This window comes from Sciurus carolinensis (genome assembly GCF_902686445.1).
Source record: "Sciurus carolinensis chromosome 14 unlocalized genomic scaffold, mSciCar1.2 scaffold_101_arrow_ctg1, whole genome shotgun sequence".
In the NCBI taxonomy this organism is placed as follows: domain Eukaryota; kingdom Metazoa; phylum Chordata; class Mammalia; order Rodentia; family Sciuridae; genus Sciurus; species Sciurus carolinensis.
In genome coordinates, this window is record NW_025920105.1 from 2,354,544 (window position 1) to 2,361,190 (window position 6,647).

The 6,647-nt window shown below is 43.5% G+C and overlaps 1 pseudogene; it reads right to left on the minus strand.

Annotated features, from left to right (window-relative positions):
• Window positions 1-3,639: 3,639 nt before the first annotated feature.
• LOC124973223 (telomere attrition and p53 response 1 protein-like) lies at window positions 3,640-5,222 on the minus strand (annotated as a pseudogene).
• Window positions 5,223-6,647: the final 1,425 nt, after the last annotated feature.

Genomic DNA, 6,647 nt, shown 5'->3' on the forward strand with positions numbered 1-6,647 from the left:
TCGGTGCAGTGGAGAAAGAGCACACAGAGACACCAAGTGTTCTGAGACTGAATCTGTCTTTATTTTTCCTGCCAGTCTTTTTATAGATATTTTTCTTTAGTAATGATCATATCACTTTTGGTTAGTTTAAAACAAGAAAAATCTTCAAAAGTACAATCTGTGCTACTTCTCAAAGTACACATTCTCTTTGTACGACAGTCCAGACCAAAATAAGCTTATTTCCCAGCTAGATTAAAACAAACTTGTCTCCCAGTTAAACTGAAACAAACTTGTCTCCCAGCTAAACTGAGGGCACCATGATGTGCCAGCCTTCAACCTTCAGAACAAACACATCACTAGATTTTCTGAGAAACTACTCCCACCATGAACTCCAGTGTTTAACAGTGAAAAGCTTTTACTATTATTAAAGGGCAAAGAAATCAACTTATAATTAATATTTAGTCTATTATAATCCATATAATGGCAGACTACAATCTTATTCTGATTTTCAAAGAATTAGACTAAACATAGGAAAAGCACAAATTATATTTATGACTAACCTAAATGTTTTTATTATGTGAAGTATCTCTAGAATAAACTATTGAAACTAGGATAGCAACAAAGGCTAAACACCACATCCAAGCTCAGAGGAAGGCCTCTTTATTCATCTATTATTATATTAAAGCAATCACAGACTCCTTTAAACTCCAGCACAGCTACAATTGTTTGTTTACATATATTTTATCTATGTACTACTGCCAAATTTTTATTGTGCACTATTTTGTGTCCCAATACAGTAAAACCTTCCCAATGTTTTTTTTCCAATAAGTTTCTAATGATATATTGATTATTAATATTAAAAAGCAACTACACATGGAGACATGCCATGCCTATGGCCCCCAAGAGGGAGGACCATCAACAGAACCATGTCAAGTGTTGAGTCCTTTATTCCAACAGATCATGTCAAGTGTTGGAGTAGCAGGAAATAGACACAGCATGTCTGCTTCTTTAAAATAATATGATATTAACTTAAGACTAAAATAATTTTTTTTAAAAATAAATCATCGAGAGAATGCCTATCATAAACAAATCCCTGGATCTAATCCCCAGTACCACAGAAAAAGTCAATAGAAAAACAAAGTGCAAATTACACATAATAATCAAATAGGGCCAATAGAACAGGTGAAGGTGACACCCTAGTGATTGTGGAAGCTAAGACCTGGGCTCAATGGTCTGGTTTAAATTCTGGATCTAGCTCTTAACTTCAGTGAGGGTTTGAAATCACTAAGGCCTGCTTCCTTGGTCCACAAAAAGAAGGCACCCCAAAGATTAAAAAATGTCACTTTCAAGGGATGGATCCAGGCTAACTCCTGGCATAGAATAGTCAGTGATCATTCAAAGAGGCTTAGGGTTAGGGTTGTAAATGGAAAATCAAGATGATGCAGAACAGTGACCACAGTATGCTCTCATTTGTGCCGAAAGGCTGGGAATTTGTATGTTCAGTTTTTCTTGAGTTTGCAAAAGACAGTACTAGCATTTCTTATTTTCTCTTTTACTTTGACAAATGTTATGAGTCTGTGTATGCTACTTTCTTCTTCATATTTTCTATTACCTATGTAGCATGTTTTAAGCTGAAACTTACAACTTAGTCCTTAGGTAACAATATTTGAAGGAACTCTAACAGAATTTGATGAGTCATTCAAATAACCCCAAATGAATAGCAGTGACAACTGGGATTGTGCATTTCATTGCAAGAAGAGGGTGAGAAATTTCTTCACATGTCTGAATTTTATCTGTATATTGCTAGGTGGAAAGTAAATTGCTTTTTAATACAGAATTTCAAACATGAGCAATAGAGAAGCATGAATGCTAGGAGGCTATGGTGTGTGAGGGAGAGATGGAAACAAAGCTGACCTGGGTTTGATCTGAAGATGACTCCAGTGGATGTGGCCCTGTGTGGTTGGTAGTTGTTTGAGGAGTTTTGGTCTCCTACCCAAGCAGTCCATACAATTGTCTTGGGTTTGATTTTGCTGCTGCTCTGTGCTGGCATGAGTTGCTGGTGATGGTGTACTCCTGTCCTACATGGGTTGAGTGACAGGTAGTGTCTGAAGACAATGGTTCCTTGCTATCCACATATACCTCACCAGATGGGTGACCCCTAGTGAAGATCACACTGGTACTGATGGGCATAGTGGATATGCTGGGTGGTGGGGAAAGGAGGTCTGACCCATGTGACTGTACTGGACATGGTGCACATGCATCTGGGCCTACATTGGGTCCTTTGTAGACCACACATAATGGCCAGGAGGCATGTTATAGGTGGCAGAGAACTGGGAAATGTGAATGGATGTAACCAGGGCCCAGGTTGGTGCGCCTGGGCAGGGGTCTTTTGACCCCTTCTCCAAATAAGAATTCTAGGAAGAAGGAAGATTAGACATGATTTGGACTGAGTGGCATGGATACTCTTGTTGATGTAGCTCTCCATCATGTGCAAGAACCGGAAATGATGGATTCCCCCAATAAAATTCATAAAAATCAAAATTAAAGATTTAAAATACTAGCCAGGTATGGTGTTGCATGCCTACAATACCAGTGACTTGGGAGGCTGAGGATCTCGAGTTTGAGGTCAGCCTGTACAACTTAGTTAGAATACCTCAAAAAAGGGGATGCTTAGGGGTATAGCTCAGTTGTTATGTGCCCTTGGGTCCAATTACCACTATTGAATAATAAATGCAAAGAAAGATTTTAAAGCATATGCACCATAACTATGTTTATGCAAATTTTCACCCAATATTTATCTCAACTGACTGGTGGAAGTCATGAGGCAGGGTAGTCTCCACTCAGGCTGTCACCTTTTCTCATGCAGGACAAGTGGAGGATTTGGACACTGAAAAGTGGAGTTGGGAGCAGAAAGGAGGAGCCCCCATTTCTGTGCAGCAGCTTCAGCCCATGTGACATTTCCTTGCAAACTTGTAGTCCAGTATCAGTTACTTCCTATTTTTATCCTTAAATGACCATTGCAAATCAGTGTAAGGGTTTTTCCAGTAATTACTCACAGCACTTTGTTAAAGTTTGCAATTTCTTCAGCCATTTAATAATATCTTTCTGTGAAGAAACTTTGCTAAGTTAACCATATTGACTGGGTGGGATGTGAATGGAATGTTAGAAATGTTGTCTGAATTGTAGTTCTGTATTCGTTATAGATATAACCCTTATTTAAAACAGTGAAATCCATACTCAAAAGTAGGAATGAAAGATTTCTAAATTTTTGCAACAGTGGATCATTTTTTGTTAGAGTATAATAGCAGGAAGAATTATAGCAATCTGTCATTTTACCTGAAACGGACATGCCTATGTATTATGAATACTTTAAAGCTTCCCTTTGGAACATACCAAGAAATGCATTTGATCACATTATTAGTAGATAAAACAGCTTTGTCACCTTCCACCGATTACAATGGAAACTGCACAAAGTAGGGCATCCATGAAAAATGAAAAGCAGGAAATGAAAGACTTGAATAAATACCTACCCCACCATCCATCTCCCCTCACTAATACTGAACCAAAAGGAAGCCCACTCTCAAAGTTCATGACCTCTCTATTTCAGGTCACCTTGAATGCAGTCTACAAGTTTACATTTACTGTAAGGAGTACCCTGCATAGAAGTAGTGCTTGTCTTAAAACTGAGTATTTGAAGCCTACAGGGTTAATCTGGGGCAGTTCAATAATATTGCTATTTTTAGAGCACTAACACACACAAAGTGAATCCAATAAAGTTCTGTGTATTGATTCAATATTAAGTATTAATAGCATGACCATCATAGCACCTCTTTACATCACACAATCACCAGAATTAGAAACTGTGTTGAAAACTAAAAACAGGACACAGTCCAATAATTAGAAGTTGCACACCGTTACTATACAGAAACCAGGTGCATGGTACAGTGCAGCTGTAAAAATGGAAGCCTGGAGATCTGACAAGGAAGTCAAATCCTGTTTTTAGATAATTTGGGGAACCTGGCAATACTGTTGAAGCAAAATACTCAACCCAGCAGGAAATGGACTGGGGAGAAAAAAAAAATTCTATAACCAAATAAACATCTGATATTTCCTTTCCCTTTGAGAATAAATACAGTTAAGGTCACTTTTAGCCTTGGAACGGATATGTTTGCCTATGATGATCTTGCTAAGGACCACACGATATCTGATGTCCTCTGCTAGGATTATAGTTTTTGAGAAAGCCATATTACAAGAGGCATCTACTGTAAATACCTAGAACTTCCTTTTATGGCAACCACTATGGAATTCACTTGTGTTAAACAGTGAACAAGGGAAGATGGCCTCATGTTGCCTTTGCAATAATAGTATATGTTGAGGATCGAGTGGCTTTCAAGCAGCATGGTGGGTGTGAGAATGTTTGCAGTTTAGATCATTCTGTTGCGTTTATGGGTTGGTGAGTCTGTAATGACATCGCCACACTGGGCTGAGGTACGCTTTCTAGTTCCACCATTGTCCAAGTGGAGTGCCATTTCTTCTGATATGAAAGTGTACAAATCGACATCATGGAGTCCATTTCTCCTTCGACTAGCATTCGATCCACTGCTTACATGTGTAGGAGAGCCTGGGGTACTCGAGCGCACGCTTATACTAGCCATTGCACCACTAAGACCATGCAGAGCTATGGCTTCCCGGAAGGGTTGCAAATCAGTCTCTACAGATGAGCTAGTTTCCGTTGAAGTAGCTCGGTTAGGGGACACTACAGTCAGTCTTGGGGGAGCTCTAGAGTTTCGTGGTGGAGGAAACTTTCCACACAGGAAGCTGATCAAATCTTCTCTACGAATAGTGCGTTTTTTAACCCAAGCCAGCACATCCTTATTGCGTCGCTGATAGCCAATCTGAATTCCAATATCAAAACTTCGCTGATGGGTATCCACACTTTCTTTGTAGAGGTTGGTGACCGCGGTGGCTGCGTTTTGGAAGGGGACCCAGAGGGAAAGTCATGGCTGCTGACACACTCGGTCTTTGTAGAGCTGGCACGTGGTGGCCGAGTTCTGGAAGAGGTGCCACAGCTTCTGCTGCTTGTGCTCGGGCGGCGCGGCGGCCGCCGCCTTCTCCTGCACCTCAGGGGACAGCTGCTTGTCCTGCTCGGTCTCGGCCAGGCACTGCCGCTCCCACTTGGAGAACCAGTGCTCGGGCCCGTGCTCCTGGATCTCCGCCTCGCCCTCCTCCTTCCACTCCTCCATCCTCCGCGGCCTCCGCCGCGTCCTCCTCAGGCGGGGCCCCAGCGGGAGCGTCGTCGTCCAGCGGCCCGGCGGCGGGCAGCGGCTCCTCGCGGCGGCCCAGGCCTCCTGCACCCCGACGGCCGGCGACCCCGCCCCACGGCCCCGAGCAGCCCGGACGACCCCCGCCCCCGGCCTCCCCGCCGCCGGGCCCGCTGACGGCCCTCACCTCGTCCGCCTACCGCCCCCCCCATGGCGCCGCGGCCTTCCTAAGGCCACCGCTGCTGCCCGCCGAGCCCTCCGCGTAACCCGGCCTGCGCCGCGGAGCCCACCCAGAAGACTCGAGAGTTGAGGTTAAGATATAGACAGTACCATAGAAAAGGTTGGAGGACAAATGATGACTCATAAAACCCACTGGCTCTTCCTGTCTTTCCTGGGGCTCCTACTTCCACACCTAACAAAGCAGTTTCATGCCATCCTGCCTGCAGACATAACCATCCAAACTCCACAGAAAACTGATGGGGATGGTAGAGCCTGGAGCCAAGAATGGAGGAAAACATCCAACAAAGCAAGGATAGGTTGAGTGAGTGTGGTTTCCAGCACCTTCCTGCCAAAGAGCTGTGACAGCCAGAGCTGTGACCCGCCACCCCCCAAGGGTTTAGAAAGTCAGGAATGATTAACCATATTTAGGAATCACAGGGACAGGTGTTAGCTGGAAGGAAAACCAGAAAATGCAGAACCACTGCCATCTGCTGGATAAAAGGAGACACTGCGAGGCATGAATATTAGCAAGCAGAGAAGTTGGTGCACCTGAGACAGGCAGAGGTAGGGAGGGCTGCATTTGTGTGTGTGCAGGAGAACAAGGAAAAGCAAAAATCAGATGAGAACAGATAAATGCCAGGGATTGGGGGAACTGATATAGGACAGCCGGTTGGGCAGAAGCGCTTTGTACTTAGTTTCCATAGCTTTCTACTGATGCTACTCAGTGGTAGTGTTCTCATATCCCTTCCCAGATTATGCAACACCAGAGTTGAGTCACAGACACCTGACTGGGTGATCCTTACCTGTCTGTTGCTGCATCTGCCACCCTGATGAGCAGGTAACAGTGTCAAACCCAGCTGCCTCTGTATACCAGGCATGAGGGGTGAAAAACAGGGCTCAGTACAAGAGCTGGCAACAGTGCAATGGCCAATTAGTGGGCTCCTTGATAAAGCATAAACAAAAGTATTTTTAAGCCAGTCTCAGCTACACACCACTTCTCTTATGCCTGCAGCCTGTGAAGATAACCAAGAATCTGAGGAATGAGCATAGAGGATCCTGATGTCCCAAGCTCCATCATCATCACCCCTGATTTGTAGTTCAGATTTAGTATAACTGAATATTGTGAGAGGGCAATATTTACTTGTTAGTGACTATCAAAAAGTACTGTGTCATAATCACAATTTGCAC